Raw genomic sequence first — 16,541 nt, 5'->3', positions numbered from 1 at the left:
TTGAACCTGTGTCTCCTGTGTCTCCTGCATTGGCAGGCAGATTCTTTCCCCTCTGAGCCATCTGGGAAACCCTTTTATTCACTGAGTCTGTTACAGATTGCTCATTGAGGTTTATCAGGACAGAGAGATGAAATTGGGAACCAGACAAGTCCCTAGCCCTCCTGGGACTTGTCTTCTACTGAGGAAGACAAGATACACGGTTAAACAAGTGAATGCATACTATTGTGGCAGGTAACAATAAAAGCCCTGATGGCAAAGCAAGTTCCAAGACCGGGGAAGGGGAGAGCTTCTTTAGGTTGGGAGGCAAGGGAGCCCTGATGAGGAGGTGAATTTGACACAGGCCTGACTGACCTGAGGGGATGAGGCCTGTGAATGGGGGAGGGGAGGGGAGTGAGCAAAGGCCCTGCGATGATAAACGTGTGGTATGTGAGGAATAGCAAGGGGTCGGAGAGGCTGAAGTGCAGTCAGGGGAGAAGGGTAGGAAGTGAGGTCTGAGGGGTAGCCAGGAGTTCTGTGGTCTTGAAAGGGCCTCGTTCTGCAGGATTGAGAGCAGGGATGTGATCTGATTTCAAGCCCTCACCCATCTTAGTTGCTGCCCTCTCTTTTTCTGGTTGGTCACAGTCTCTGTCAGAGGCAGTAACCCAGACTTGTCTCCAATGTTCCAGGTGAAGCCTGACTTGAAGAGTAGAGCAGGGCCAACCCTCTTTAATTCTGGACATAATATTCCTCTTAATACCATCTAAGACCTCTCAGATTGCATTTTAGGAAGCCATTTATTGAATTTGCTATTTTCTTTGCACCTTCCACTTTTTTTTCCTGCATACTGCACTTTTTTTAAAAATTTTATTTTATTTTTAAACTTTACAATATTGTATTAGTTTTGCCAAATATTAAAATGAATCCGCCACAGGTATACCTGTGTTCCCCATCCTGAACCCTCCTCCCTCCTCCCTCCCCATACCCTCCCTCTGGGTCGTCCCAGTGCACCAGCCCCAAGCATCCAGTATCGTGCATCGAACCTGGACTGGCGACTCGTTTCATACATGATATTGTACATGTTTCAATGCCATTCTCCCAGATCTCCCCACCCTCTCCCTCTCCCACAGAGTCCATAAGACTGTTCTATACATCAGTGTCTCTTTTGCTGTCTCGTACACAGGGTTATTGTTACCATCTTTCTAAATTCCATATATATGCGTTAGTATACTGTATTGGTGTTTTTCTTTCTGGCTTACTTCACTCTGTATAATAGGCTCCAGTTTCATCCACCTCATTAGAACTGATTCAAATGTATTCTTTTTAATGGCTGAGTAATACTCCATTGTGTATATGTACCACAGCTTTCTTATCCATTCATCTGCTGATGGACATCTAGGTTGCTTCCATGTCCTGGCTATTATAAACAGTGCTGCGATGAACATTGGGGTACACGTGTCTCTTTCAATTCTGGTTTCCTCAGTGTGTATGCCCAGCAGTGGGATTGCTGGATCATAAGGCAGTTCTATTTCCAGTTTTTTAAGGAATCTCCACACTGTTCTCCATAGTGGCTGTACTAGTTTGCATTCCCACCAACAGTGTAAGAGGGTTCCCTTTTCTCCACACCCTCTCCAGCATTTATTGCTTGTAGACTTTTGGATCGAAGCCATTCTGACTGGCGTGAAATGGTACCTCATAGTGGTTTTGATTTGCATTTCTCTGATAATGAGTGATGTTGAGCATCTTTTCATGTGTTTGTTAGCCATCTGTATGTCTTCTTTGGAGAAATGTCTATTTAGTTCTTTTGCCCATTTTTTGATTGGGTCATTTTTTTCTGGAGTTGAGCTGTAGGAGTTGCTTGTATATTTTTGAGATTAGTTGTTTGTCAGTTGCTTCATTTGCTATTATTTTCTCCCATTCTGAAGACTGTCTTTTCACCTTGCTTATAGTTTCCTTTGTTGTGCAGAAGCTTTTAAGTTTAATTAGGTCCCATTTGTTTATTTTTGCTTTTATTTCCAATATTCTGGGAGGTGGGTCATAGAGGATCCTGCTGTGATGTATAGAGGACTCTTACCAGACACTTCATTGCACTCCATACTGCACTCTTAAAGCACACGCCCCATCTGAGTATCTTCCTTATTCTCACCCTCATCCACCTAGGCCCAATACCTTCCAACATCATGGAGCTTCAGGGAACATCCTAGAACCCAAGTGGTAGCCTACTCAGAACACTGTCTTTACAGACACATCTTTGTATTTGTCTCATCCTAGTTCCATTTTACATGCCAGGTTCCAAACACCCTAGGCTTGTTTGGATGGCTTCGGCGGCAGCGGGGCGGGGGGGGGTGTCCAACGGTGGGATTACCTCTCTACTAAATTCTATCTTCTAAGACTTTAAAACATATTTTTGGACCCTAAAGAGATAGCATCTTAATGTATAAGCTGTCCTTTCCAGATTTCTTCAGGACGTCAGTTTTAAGAAGACTATATTGCAGGAGGCTGAGACAGAGCCCTGTGCAAGTCAATAGAGACCTCTGTCAGAGTTGGAATGTATCCATTACCAAGACTTTTTGGGAAGTGATTGTTCAACCAGCTGCAAATCAGTCTAATTGGCCCTCTATCTACCCTACATCTCTTCATTACTCAACAAGGACACTAAAAGATTCTTGTCTAAGATACTGAGATGTACACACACCCACCACCTGACCTTCCAACCCAACCCTGATGTAAAACAAAGAAATGAAGTCCTATGTACACCTCACATTTGGCACACATTGGCATCTCTCTTTTGCCAACTCTGCACTTTTCCTCCTGGCCTGAGGCTCCCCTAACATCAGACATGGCCATACCTAGAAGCTTGCTTCCTTCTTTGTTACTGTAATTGTACAATGTAGTTTTGTCTTCCTAAATGCATTATACAAGCACTGAAAAGTTGTGCTAACTTGAATCATGTTTTAAGTATCAGTTCAGTTCAGTCACTCAGTCGTGTCCAACTCTTTGCGACCCCATGAACCGCAGCACGCCAGGCCTCCCTGTCCATCACCAACTGCTGGAGTCTACCCAAACCCATGTCCGTTGAGTTGGTGATGCCATCCAACCATCTCATCTTCTGTCGTCCCCTTCTCCTCCTGCCTCAATCTTTCCCAGCATCAGGGTCTTTTCCAATGAGTCAGCTCTTCGCATTAGGTGGCCAAAGTATTGGAATTTCAGCTTCAACATCAGTCCTTCCAATGAACACCCAGGACTGATCTCCTTTAAGATGGACTGGTTGGATCTCCTTGCAGTCCAAGTGACCCACAAGAGTCTTATCCAGCACCACAGTTCAAAAGCATCAATTCTTTGGCGCTCAGCTTTCTTCACAGTCCAACTCTCACATCCACACATGACTATTGGAAAAACCATAGCCTTGACTAGACGGATCTTTGTTGGCAAAGTAATGTCTCTGCTTTTTAATATGCTGTTTAGGTTGGTCATAACTTTCCTTCCAAGGAGTAAGCGTCTTTTAATTTCATGGCTGCAATCACCATCTGCAGTGATTTTGGAGCCCAGAAAAATAAAGCTGGCCACTGTTTCCACTGTTTCCCCATCTATTTGCCATGAAGTGATGGCACCAGATGCCATGATCTTACTTTTCTGAATGTTGAGCTTTAAGCCAACTTTTTCACTCTCTACTTTCACTTTCATCAAGAGGCTCTTCAGTTCTTCACTTTCTGCCATAAGGGTGGTGTCATCTGCATATCTGAGGTTATTGCTTTTTCTCCTGGCAATCTTGATTCCAGCTTGTGCTTCCTCCAGCCCAGCATTTCTCATGATGTACTCTGCATACAAGTTAAATAAGCAGGGTGCCAATATACAGCCTTGACATATACAGTAAACTTTTCATTCCATCAATTAAAAAAAAAGTTAGTTGCTCAGTCGTGTCTGACTCTTTGCAACCCCATGGACTGTAGCCCACCAGGCTCCTCCAGGAATACTGGAGTGGGTACCTATTCCCTTCTCCAGGGGATCTTCCCAACCCAGGGACTGAACCCAGGTCTCCTGCATTACAGGTAGACTCTTTACTATCTGAGCCACCAGGGAAGCCCAATCAATAGAGGTATTGATCATTTCCTTGAAAAATTGATCATTTCCAAATTGAAAACTCTTTTTGAAATACAAGTATAAAAACAAAAGAAACAAACAAAAAAAAAGAAATACAAGTCTAATACTAATTTAGATTTTTGTTTACCTATACTCAATTTGCTCAAAATGTATCATATCTTCAAACACAATAATAACAGGCCAAAGCTGCTGTAACTTAAAACACATGATGTGATTCAATATCTGGCATGTGATGTCCTCCTGCCAGGAAATTCTTTAACCTCAGATATTCAGACTCAGTAAAATAAATAGTATTTTTTTAAATTGGTAGTTCAGTGAAAATAAACAAAAGCAGTTTCCACCTTGTTTGACATTGATCCTGAATTATTTTCAAGTCATCACTGTGCTCCCTTTTCAAACTAGATCACAAATCTTTTATATTTCTTTTATATTTATTGTTTAAAAGTCTGATTTATTTATTTAAAATAAAAGTTAACTTTTAAAAACAAGCAACACTCCTTTAAATATTCACATACTTCTTTTCCAAACAATAAATCAAAAATATAATTCCCTAAACTTCCAGACTTTGATTATAAACTTAAACATATCAAAATGTACATTAAAAGCATATCAGATTTTCTTGGTAGCTCTCTGCAGTAAGCTGAATGATGACCACCTAAAGATATCCGGTCCTAATTCCTAAATCTTAATAAATGTTACTTTTTAAGGAGCAATGGCCTTTGTTGGTGTGATTACAGATCTCTCTTTTTTTAAAAAAAAAACAAAGGCCTTTTAGTCCCTTTAATTGGCTATATCTAATCTTTTTTATTTTAACTTTATTTTTTTTAATTATGAAAGTATGATAAAAATCACAGGAGACTTGGAAAATACAGAACAAGGTTACATACAGTTCTACTATATATTACAATTATTTTTTTAAGTAGATAAGATTTTTAGTTGGAATTTCAATATCAAACTCCCCAAAATTAACAGAATGAATATACAGAGAAGTAGGCAGATATAGTAGACCTGAAACGCAATATGAACCAGTTCAACATAATTAAGATTTACACATTTTCACAGAACAGTAGGATACAATCAGGGACATAAAGCAATGTGCAAAAGTTTCATGGTCTAAAGGTATTGAAATCCAGAATCTGTTCTCTTATCACCGTGGAATTGTTAGAAATCACTATCAAAAGATATTTGAAAATAACCCACATATTTTCAAATGACATTTACCAAGAAAGATCTTTGACTTAGCCATCAAAAACTTCAATAAAGTCAGACTGCAAAAAACACATAGGGTGACTGCCGAGAAGAAAGCCTTTAAGTGAGAAATTAGTATCAAAATGAGAAATTAATAGTAAAGATACTTTAAACAAAATCCTATGTATCTAGAAATTAAATGTCCACTTTTACACGATGGGTGTTAGATCACAAATCTTGAGGAGGGCAGAGGTCACGCTAGTCTAACCTCTTACACCATCACAGAGTCCAGCACAACGCCTGGAACATATATAATAGGGGCTCAATACATGTTTCCTGAACAGAAAAAATGAGCAATAATCCAAAGTTTGTGTACAAAAATAGTAGTCATTCACAGTTTTGCCCAGAATCAAATAGACATGCCCAATGCCTTCTAAAAGAGAAATTTGGGGGCAAAAAATGACCATCTCAGATAGATAAATAAGAGCAATAATCTCAAAGTGCATGTGTGCTAGGTTGCTTCAGTTGTATCCTACTCTTTGTAACCCTATGGACTGTAGCCCACCAGATTCCTCTGACCATGGGATTCGCCAAAGAATACTGGAGTGGGCTGCCATGCCCTCCTCCAGGGGATCGTCCCAACACAGGGATCAAACCTGAGTCTCTTATGTCTCCTGAATTGGCAGGTGGGTTCTTTACCACTAGCACCACCATTTTGGTCTCAGTACACCTTTACACTATTAAAAATTATCAAGAACCCCAGAACTTTTGCTTATACAGGACACACCCATCAATATTTTGGGCTTCCCCGGTGGCACTATTGATGATAGGGAATTTGTCACTCAAGAATTTAGGCAAATTCAGCCTCTGGAGTAACCCCAACTCGCACCTACACTGACCACTTTTCTATCAGTTCAGTTCAGTTCAGTTCAGTCGCTCAGTCGTGTCCGACTCTTTGCAACCCCATGAACTGCAGCACACCAGGCCTCCCTGTCCATCACCAACTCCCGAAGTTCACCCAAACTCATGTCCATCGAGTCAGTGATGCCATCCAGCCATCTCATCCTCTGGCGTCCCCTTCTCCTCCTGCCCCCAATCCCTCCCAGCATCAGAGTCTTTTCCAATGAGTCAACTCTTCGCATGAGGTGGCCAAAGTACTGGAGTTTCAGCTTTAGCATCATCTTTCTATAAGAACATCTAATTGGAACGATTCCTAGGAAAGTCACCTTGGGAAGTGACTTTTCACTGCACTTCATTCTACTCTTTGGGACCCTCAGCCTGCTCACGGGCCTACCTGTGGCCACCTAGCTTGGATCAGGTTGTGTACCTGGTCCAGGCTGGGCCAATCGCATCCTCCCTTCTGAGAATTTGGTACTGGGCTGAGAACAACCAGTTGCTTGGCTCCTAATCTCTGTAGGAGATATTAGTGGTCATAATAGTGGTCATCATAGAGGGATCATCTCCCTCCCGGCCCAGCTGCCCACCAAGAGGAAGAAACAAAGTCGACTGCAGAGAGAGAAGAGACAGGCATCAGGGACAAAGCTGGAGAGGGGTCCTGCCTGGCTGGGTGGCAGCCACCTGTCCTGGGCCTCAATGAGACATGGCTTTATCTATGTACTTCCCTTCCCGCTTCAGCCAGTTTAGGTTGGTGACTTGCAACCCAAAGGTCTTAACTGAGGCAAAGACAGAGCCAGAAGCATCCATGGGTCTTTCTTGATAGCCAGGTGCCTTAAAGGATTCTGGAGAGCTCTGCAGGCCCTAGGTACACATTTACTCTCTGAAGACTGGACCGGACAAAAACATCTTTCCAATCCAAGGCCAACGAGATTAGGAAATAGCATTTCCTAAAGCTTTCCAGCCCCCGAGGGCAAATGTACAGATGACTGCAGTTGGCAATTGATTCTGTGGGTTAGTATTTGCTGAGGGCACACACCCAGGGACTTGAGCGACAGAAATCCCCAGGTTCCAGGCAGGAGGCTGACCCATTAAGCTTCCAACCACTGGCCTGTCCTCCCTCCTCTTAAGTCGGCACTCACCGGAGCCCCAGCCCACCATGACCGGTAGGATGACCCGCTTTTAAAAGTGCCAATTTTTAGCAGCTGGAAACAATGAACATAGAGGGAGGTGAAGATGCCAGAGGATGGATTTCTCTCTGTGCGTACATGCTAAGTCACTTCAGTCGTTTCTGACTCTCTGTGGCCCCATGGAATACAGCCCGCCAGGCTCCTCTGTTCATGGGATTTTCCAGTCAAGAATACTGGAGTGGTTGCCATTTTCTCCTCCTGGGTATTGTCCCAACCCAGTGATCGAACCCACGACTCCCACATCTCCTGCATTGCAGGAGCCTCTTCACAGCAAGGCCTCCAAGGATTTCTCTTTACCTATTTTCAAAAGATGCTCTAGGACCAGGGACCCATTCCAAGGATGTAACGCGACAGCCATGCAAAGCTGGTGGAGCTGGAGCGGCTGTGTGACAGTCAGTCCACACAACTCCCTGGGCCTCGGTTTTTACAGCTGCAGAATGAGGAGGTAGATGTAGACTGTATTTAATATCCTTTTCATCCTCAACTTTCTACAATCTTTGTGCGCTGGAGAGATTTACACAGAACTTCATCTTGTTTTTATTACTCGTAGTTCATCTTCCTCTGACAGAGCCAGCGGCAGCCTGTGCAGAAGTAAGTGGCTCTCTCTTCCAGGATAATTTAAGAGGCGTTGACAACCGCAAGCACCTTCCTCACGTTCTGTCACAGCCCAGGCCCAAAGCTTGCCCATCCCAGAGCCAGCCCTGGGGTCTGAGCACGGTCTGACAATTGTTGTCCAGTCACTCAGTTGTGTCCAACTCTTTGCGATCCCATTGACTGCAGCATGCCTGGCTTCCCTGTCCTTCACCATCTCCGGGAGCCTACTCAAACTCATGTCCTTTGAGTCGGTGATGCCATCCAACCATTTCATCCTCTGTTGTCCCCTTCTCCTCCTGCCATCAATCTTTCCCAGCATCAGGGTCTTTTCCAATGAGTCGGGTCTTTTCCAATGAGTTGGCTCTTTGCATCAGGTGGCCAAAGTATTGGAGCTTTGGCTTTAGCATCAGTCCTTCCAAGGAATATTCAGGGGTGATTTCCTTTAGGATTGACTGGTTTGATCTCAAGAGTCTTCTCCAACACCACAGTTCAAAAGCATCAATTCTTCGGTGCTCGACTTTCTTTATGGTCCAACTCTCACATCTATACATGACTACTGGAAAAACCATAGCTTTGACTAGAAGGACCTTTGTTGACAAAGTAATGTCTCTGCTTTTTAACACGCTGTGTAGGGTAGTTACAGCTTTTCTTCCAAGGAGCAAGTGTCTTTTAATGGGATCTGTTGATGGTCCCCATCAAAAGGCAGATACCTACATTCCGCATTGTTTCTCAGGGAGCGTATTAGCCTGGACTCCCCTCTGGATTCCCTAGAAACGGTACTGAGAGTGGGATTCGGCAGAGGTGCCGTGGCCAGAAGGGTCTGGAGCCCAGGGCACGGTGGTTGCAAACCCGCCTGGGCGGTCGAGTATGTAGGTAGCAAAGGCTCCAAGGCTAGATGAGGAAGCAGCTCTGAGTCAACTGCACTGGCCCCTGGCTGAGACAGGAGAGTGGTCAGGTCTCTTCTCCTCTTCAGGGTGCCCAGCGGGAAGTAGAAGAGTCTCCGATCACCCTCCACAGGCCCTTCCTCCAGTCAGGGAACGCCTGCCCTTAGGCCCCCAGAGATCATCCTGACAACAAGACGAGGGAAGGTGGCCACCCTGGAGACAGTGGCCTGATTCTGCTGTGGCACAGTTGCCCAGAACCACAGGTGCCCCTTGCATTGCAGGGGTTCATGGCTGCTGCCCGCTGGCCCGGTGGCACCGGCTTCCTTCCTTTCCTGGCTGTCTGCCTAAGAAGACACAGCTCACTATGGCACCCACCCACTCCAAAGACAAGGCTTGGGGAGAACGTCGCTGGCAGTCCAGTGGCTAAGACTCTGCGCTAACAATGCAGGAGTCCAGGTTCCATCCCTGGTCAGGGAACTAACTAGATCCTGCAAGCTGCAACTAAGAGTTCACATGCCTCAACTACAACCCGGCACAGTCAAATAAATAAATACACAAAAATAAATTAAAGAAAAAAAAAGGGCTTATGTGTCAGGTTGTACTAATCCCCATTTCTGGTGGCTTCCGCTCTTAAACCATAAAAAAGGAGAAAGGATAACCAGGAAGAGAACTTCTTAGTGCTCCTGTGGGGGGATTTATTTATCAATATGGGAGCTGTATGAAGTTTAGGAATAAATGAGCCATCAGATAGCACCCTGAGGTATTATTCTTCGACACAGCATCTTAAACACGGATTCCCCTGCACTGTATTGGAACAGATGTCACACATTACATTAGAGAACCAAGCTTCCCACAGACTTTCTTAGAAGGCTAGGCTTGTCAAATCTTTATCTCATTTGTGGGTGAGGATTAGGGTGTGTTCTGCTAATTTATGTGTGTGTAGATATTAAGTAGAAGTAAAAACAGCAACGGAAGCAAAAACCATCCTTAGCAGTGTCTTGAAATTTTCTGAAAAGAAACTGTGGAAGAGCCTGAGAGAACCAGATGTGTTTTATATTTCCTGGGGATAAACAGGAAAGGAACACACGTGTATGGAGGACCACAAGCATTCCATCACCACCTTTCTCCTTAGTCTCCAGAGCAAACATCTTGAAAAGTACCCAAAGGGCCAAAATTCCAGTTATTCCCAGGGGTTTTCCATGGTCCAGCAGAAGTTTCTGGGTATGTTGCATGAGTCCCATTAAACCTTCAAGTTTAACTCACCTTGGCTGGTTTCCCGCTACTGTAGATTTCCTTTGCAAGAGAACGGGAACTGGGGGGATTGAAGAACTCTTACTGGGTAGTCTAGCAATTCTGCACCGGGAAACCAGCCAGCCTGGGGCCTAGGGAATTTCCCTAATGAACCCCTGGGAGACTTGGGTTAACTGCAGGCAGGCATAGCTCCTCCAGCACTCAAGTCTGGAGAGAGTCTAGGAATCCAGAGACTCCTGCTAATGAAAGGTCTGCTCAACATCCTGGGGCTAAAGATAAACCGATTACCTCCACTGTGAAATAGGAATCTGCAAAGAATTCTGAGCACATACCTACCTGCAAATCTACCTGCCTGTCCTGCAAACAAGGTGTGCTAAAGCCGAACCTTTTGTCCGAACCAGCTAGGTCACAGTAGAATATGGGTTAGGAGTCACAGACATCTAGGTTTGAACCCTGGGTGGGCTACCAAGAGCTCTGTGACAGAGCCCAAGACACTCAGCCTGTCCCCTGCCTCAATGTCCTCGTGTGCAAATGGGAATAAAACAGACTCACACGATCTGGAGCTACTGAGTCTGAAGAAGTGGGAAACGAGTACGTGTGGCCTCATTTCTGCAGGCAGAAATACCACACACTCCTTTCCCTGGGGTTTCGAGGTCCGGGCCACCTGGTCGGTACACCGACCGGCCCCTGCAGCGCAATTCCGCCCTAAATTAGGACCCTCCATCCCCGGCCCACCGCACCAACTTGCTCCCCGCTCTCTCTTGCCTCCCTCTCTCTCCCATCTGGCGCTCTCACAACACTTTCTAAAACAGAAAGTACTACCGCCCTTTAATCCGTGCTCAACGTCAAGGGCAGAATCGTCACGAAAGTGAGCAGCCCGGCTTTCCGGGCGCGGACGGGCAGGGCTAGAGGCCGGTCCCGGGCAGCTGGCAGGGCCAGCCCCCTTTCCCCAGCCGAGTTCCAGATTCGGAGCCTGGGGACCACACTCTGCCCGAGCGTGTGTGCTACGGCCGACACCCGGGAGCCGCCCGCAGCCCTAGGGGGCCGGGGGCGCGGAGATCGGGGAGGAGGGGTGGGAAAGAAGATGGGGAGGGAGGAGGTGGAGGAAGGAGGAGGCGGGAGGTGAGAGGAGGAGGGGAGGGGAAGAGGCAAGGAAGTTGGAGAAAGGGAGGTCGGGGTAGGGGGGGTGGTGGGGGAGGGAGGAAGTCGGGGGAGGAGGAGTACGAGGCGGGGAGGGGGAGTACGAGGGACGGGAGGAGGGGGTGGGAGGAGGAGACTGTGCGGGGCCCGCAGACGCTTGCGGGGGGAGAGGAGGGGGAGAGAGGGAGGAGGGTGGGGGAGGAGCGCGGGGGAGGAAGGAGGAAGTCGAGTCAGAGGAGGGAGAGGGCGCGGACCCTTCCCCGGCGAAGCCGGAGGACGGGTGTATGTGGATCGCGAGCGCTGCTCTGGGACAGCGGACCCACTTTGGAAGAGTAGAGAAGGACGGCGGGGCTTTCCTGGAAGAAGCAAAAACAAAACAAAAAAGCAAAAAGCAACCACCACCAAACCAAGCGCAGGCCGCCCCGTCCCACCCCGCCCGGGCCTCGGCGGCAGCAGCACCGGCGGCGGCGACGGGGACATCGGGGAGCGGGGACCGTGGCCCTCGGGGCACGAGGGGCGCTCCCCGGGGCCCGCGGCCTCACAGTCCGGGAACTGGGCTCCGTCAGACTTCCGGGAGGCAGGAGGCCGCTCTTCTCCAAAATCCACCAGATTCCTCTGATGCGCTTTTCTTAACAGTGGAAAACTACAAAAAAAAAAAAAAAAAAAAAGTCATGAAAATAAGTGAGAATAGAACCCGCCGGCTTCACTTCCATGGCGGCGTTCTGTTGAGTCTTGAAATTCGGAGTCTTTGCGGGTGAGCCGTGTGAGCGCCTTTCTGATCCATCCACGCTGATGCGTGTGCGTCTCTGCTGTGTTTAACAGTGGGTGATGGTGACGTGGTGACATCGTGTGAAGTTGATTTGGTGATGATTTCTGCTTCGGGCCGGTTACCTTGCTTCACTTGATAACACGACGTAAACGCATACACGTTGCAAACACGTTGCAAAAAGCAAAGCACAGAAGGAGTATATCCTTTTAACTCCGGCTTAAAATAGATGAGATGCCCTAAGGCGCTGCCAGCACTGAAAGAATGAAGGGTTAAAAGCAACAATTATGCATTGGTTCCTTCATAGTCATTCTCCATAAGTTAACATTGTAAATCATTAAATGAAAGGGACGAAAACCCTATTCGTTGTTACAAATTTACAGTTTTAGAAAGTGTGTCATTACATCATATGCGCTGAATCACATTATCAGGTCTGTATGTGAGAATTTCTGCTCTGAAATAGAGCAGCTTTAATGCTTAAGTGCCAAGAAGTGCTTCTTAGGAAATTTCCAAATGCAATCAATTAATACAAAACAGATGCAGTAGGGGGTGCTTACTAAAACTGAAGGCTCTTCTCCCAAAGAATGCACCCCATTTTTCCTTTCAAATAAGCTGGAAGTCATTCATTTTCAATTGGCCAATGAGGTTTGACGATCACTCTAAAATCAAAATGGGACATCTTTTCCATGGTAGGTTAATAGAAAGGCCCAATTCAGGTTACAAAAATGTCTTTGGGCCAGGTCTCATGCACCTGCATAAAATCAAAGACGCAGTGATGTGTGCTTTATCACACTGAACAGCAGCACTGATAGGATGGATGTTCGTGGAAACAGGATGCCCAGACAGGGGTTTCACTGAACCACATCCTAGCTAATGCTTGCAGAGAAGTCCCTGGGAGGTAGGTTGTAGGCTGGTGCTCCATTCTCCACTCCTCGTTTTCCAGGCCTGTTTGTTTGCCCTTTGAAGTGTGTTTTAAACTTTTGAATTCGTTATCTGTATTAAAAATCAGGATATTTCACAGGGAAAGCTGGACTTTTGGCTTCTCTTTGAAATCTGAGAAGACCTGGAGCAGAGTGGCAGTGTCAGAAGTGACCGTTCGCGTGCCCATGAGCACACACACACACACACACACACACACACACACACACCACTGTTGTCCTCTTAAGATACTTGTTTGTCCTGTACCCCGAGTTTTCTGATCCCGGACAAACTACTTCCATCTATTGTTCAGCCGTTTTACAAGGATCATTAAAGTCATAGATGGTTTCGACACTCTCTGTCTAGATCTAATGTATGTATAAAACCTCAAATCTTGACTTCCAGAAATTCATCTTGACAGATTCAGCAAATCAGAAACTGAATAAAGACAGACACAACGGAATGTCCTGACTCCTCCATGGGGCATTTCCCCCAAATGCAGCAAGACATAGGGGAGCATGTGGTCTCAGCAATTAAACTATGTACCTGCTAGGCAATGTTAGGCAAGTTATTTACTATCCTAACCAGCACAAGTTATTTACTATCCTTACTTCCCTGGTGGCTCAGATGGTAAAGAATCTGTCTGCAGTGCAGGAGACCCAGATTCAATCCCTTTGTCAGGAAGATCCCCTGGAGAAGGGCATGGCTACCCACTCTAGTATTCTTGCCTGGAGAATCCCATCCATGGAGAGGGGGCTTGGGGGCTACAGTCCATGGTCTAAAAGAGTCGGACACAACTGAGCAACTAACACACCAGCACGATTCTGTAAAGCAATTATACTGCAATTAAAAATAAGCAAATTTAAAATTTAAAAAATACATACTAAAACTACCCCTTTGAATTATTGAATATTGAGTTATTATATGTGAAAGAATTTTGAACAGCTCCTGGTCCATAGGAACCACCCCAAATATTAATTTCTCCTGCCCTTGGGATTTCAGTTACTAACACAGGTTCTTGAGAGAGAATTATTACTAGATTCTACTTTAGTAGAATTCAGCCTTTGGTACCTGCAGGAGATTTATCTGGAAACTTGCTTATAATGCTAGTTTCAGGGTCCTGCTCCTAAGATTTTTATATAGGAAGTCTCAAATAGGGCCCTGGGGTTTCACATATTAACATTTAATTCTGGGACACAAGTTCTCAGCCCTCAGTCTGACAGTCCCTGTCCTGGACTTGCCTTTGGCTTTCGAGGGAGAGAGGTGGGAATGGAGGCCTGGGCCTAGTCCCAGGCTGTCTCAGCCAGCCTGCTGGTCCTGCAGCTAGGCTGGAGCCCTCCCTGGATCCCTCTTGCCAGCTTCTGGACTCCCAGGCATTTACTGAGAAGCTGCTGGAAGCACCCTGAGCTGGCACCAAGCATGCAAGACAAATTAAGTGGTTCCTGTCCATGGGAAGCCCAGGGCACTAAATTCCAAGGTCAGGCCTGGCATTTGGGTCCCAGTTTCTGCCTCTCACTGGTGGCTCAGCCAGTGAAAAATCTGCCTGCAATGCAGGAGACATGGGTTCGATCCCTGGGTCAGGAAGATCCCCTGAAGAAGGGAATGGCAACCCACTCCAGTATTCTTGCCTGGAGAATCCCATGGACAGAGGAGACTGGCGGGCTATAGTCCATGGGGTCAAAATGAGTCAGACAGGATTGAGGGACTAACACTTCCACTTCTGCTGCTCCTACAGCCCAGCATGTAATACACACCATTCCAAGTGACAGTGTTCCCAAAGATGCTCCCCAGTACCATCAGCACCACCCCTCCCCTCAGCACTGCACTCCACACCACGATAGAGCGACTTCTGCCTTACCCAAGGACACTGAGCACAGCACTGCTTAGCTGCTCATTAGATATTCATGGAATCTAACTTCTTTGGACAAATCTGTCTTCTGAAAGCTGGTTGATGTTCATTCACTCATCAAATATTTATGAGCCAGGAACTCTTCCAGAAACTGGGGATAATAGCCGTGAGCCAAATGTAATACCCCTGCCCACGTGGAACTTCCATTTGAGTTGGGGAAGAAGGGCCATATAAACAAGTGGTTTTGCATGCTGGTGCTGGGGGTTGCGGTCTGTAACATTTGCTGCAATCTTGTTTGCTCTCTCTAATACCTCCATTCCCTGCCAAGTGGCCTTCTTTCCCAACCCCAGTCTACACAACCCTTACTCGGCGGCAATTCTGTCTGAGGCCAAAGAGCAAACTGGTTATTTTATTGTGTCTTGAATCAAAGTGTCTGCATATTTCCTCTAGGCGTGAACCAAGTTCAGCCATTCGTTTCCAAATGCCAGAAGCTTCCACAAAAAGTGAAACTTGTATACTGTCTTACAAAGTCTTAGGAAGAAGGCTTGATAGAAGCCTGGTGACTCTGCTGTTTACTTGTTTGGTCCTGTTATAATATTGCTTTTCTTTTTAAGCTTCTTAGCTATTAGTGAAAGTGTTAGTTGCTCAGTTGAGTCTCTTTGCAACCCCATGGACCCGCCAGGCTCCTCTGTCAATGGAATTCTCAAGGCAAGAATACTGGAGTGGGTAGCCATTCCCTTCTCCAGGGGATCTTCCTGACCCAGGGATTGAATCCGGGTCTCCTGCATTGTAGGCGGGTTCTTCACCATCTAAACCACCAGGGAAGCCCTTATTAGCTATTATACCAAATATAAAAGTAACTCTGACTACTTTGCATTCATATTCTGTAGCTTCATTTGAGTAGACTTTTAATAACTTATCAGTAAAAGGTAATCTTACCTTTAGATATGTGATTTTGCAGAGAATGTTTTGCTGCATTCTTCCTGAGATCTTTGTATTTTTCTGGGTCTGACACTTATTATAGAGAAATACAAGTCCATTTCTGTCATAAAAATGAGAGAGGATTTCAGTATTCTATCAAGTGAGTTACATCTGAAAATTCAGGTAAAGAAGTATAATTTTCATTTCTTCCCCAAAGAGGCAACTTTTTGTGAAAATGCCCCCAAATGTATTATTTCTATCTCTCCGAATGTGTATGTTTTTATTTATTTTATTCTTCCCCCCACCCCCGCAGTATGTGGCATGCTGGAGCTTAGTTCCCCAAACAGGGATTGAACCCACGCTCCCTATGGTGGAAGAACAGAACCTTAACCACTGGACTGCCAGGGAAGTCCCTGTATATTTTTATATCTGACCTCTATCTGGGATCATCTTTGGCTGTCAATTGCATACATTTTATCATTTCCCGAGTCTGTAAGACTTCCTGTTGAAAAATATGAACTGGGTCAGTGGAAATTCTTTGGGAAGCCAACTCAGACACCTAGGATTTCCTTTATGCTCTGAAGTGCAAGATAAACAATTTGATTTGGACATAATATCATTCTTTAGTCTGCCAACTGGTTGAATAAGCAGGTAGAATTAAAATGTGTTGGCCCGTGGATGATCATCTAGCAAGTGGCCAGTTGCTGTACTTCGCACAATTTCAGACTGCTCAGTCAGAACTGAATTTGAGAGTCTATATATGTGCACTAATGAAAGTGGCCATTAATAGATTCAACTACCATCAGAGCCACTGGAGTGTTAAAACCATAAGATGTGGCTACTCTGATATCAGAACTCAGGCTATCAGA

The 16,541-nt window shown here is 45.7% G+C and overlaps 1 long non-coding RNA gene across 1 annotated transcript in view; it reads right to left on the bottom strand.

Annotated features, from left to right (window-relative positions):
- Positions 1–1,521: 1,521 nt before the first annotated feature.
- The window catches only part of LOC133258357 (uncharacterized), a 32,442-nt gene continuing 17,422 nt past the window's right edge, over positions 1,522–16,541 (bottom strand). Inside the window, exons 2-3 of the long non-coding RNA XR_009739982.1 lie at positions 15,691–15,793; positions 1,522–11,861 (exon numbers count right to left, since the gene is read on the bottom strand). This is a non-coding gene — a long non-coding RNA (uncharacterized LOC133258357). The remainder of the gene's footprint in view (positions 11,862–15,690; positions 15,794–16,541) is intronic.

The sequence above is a fragment of the Bos javanicus genome, chromosome 12 (assembly GCF_032452875.1).
Source record: "Bos javanicus breed banteng chromosome 12, ARS-OSU_banteng_1.0, whole genome shotgun sequence".
NCBI lineage: Eukaryota > Metazoa > Chordata > Mammalia > Artiodactyla > Bovidae > Bos > Bos javanicus.
This window is presented reverse-complemented; position numbering and strand designations above follow the sequence as displayed.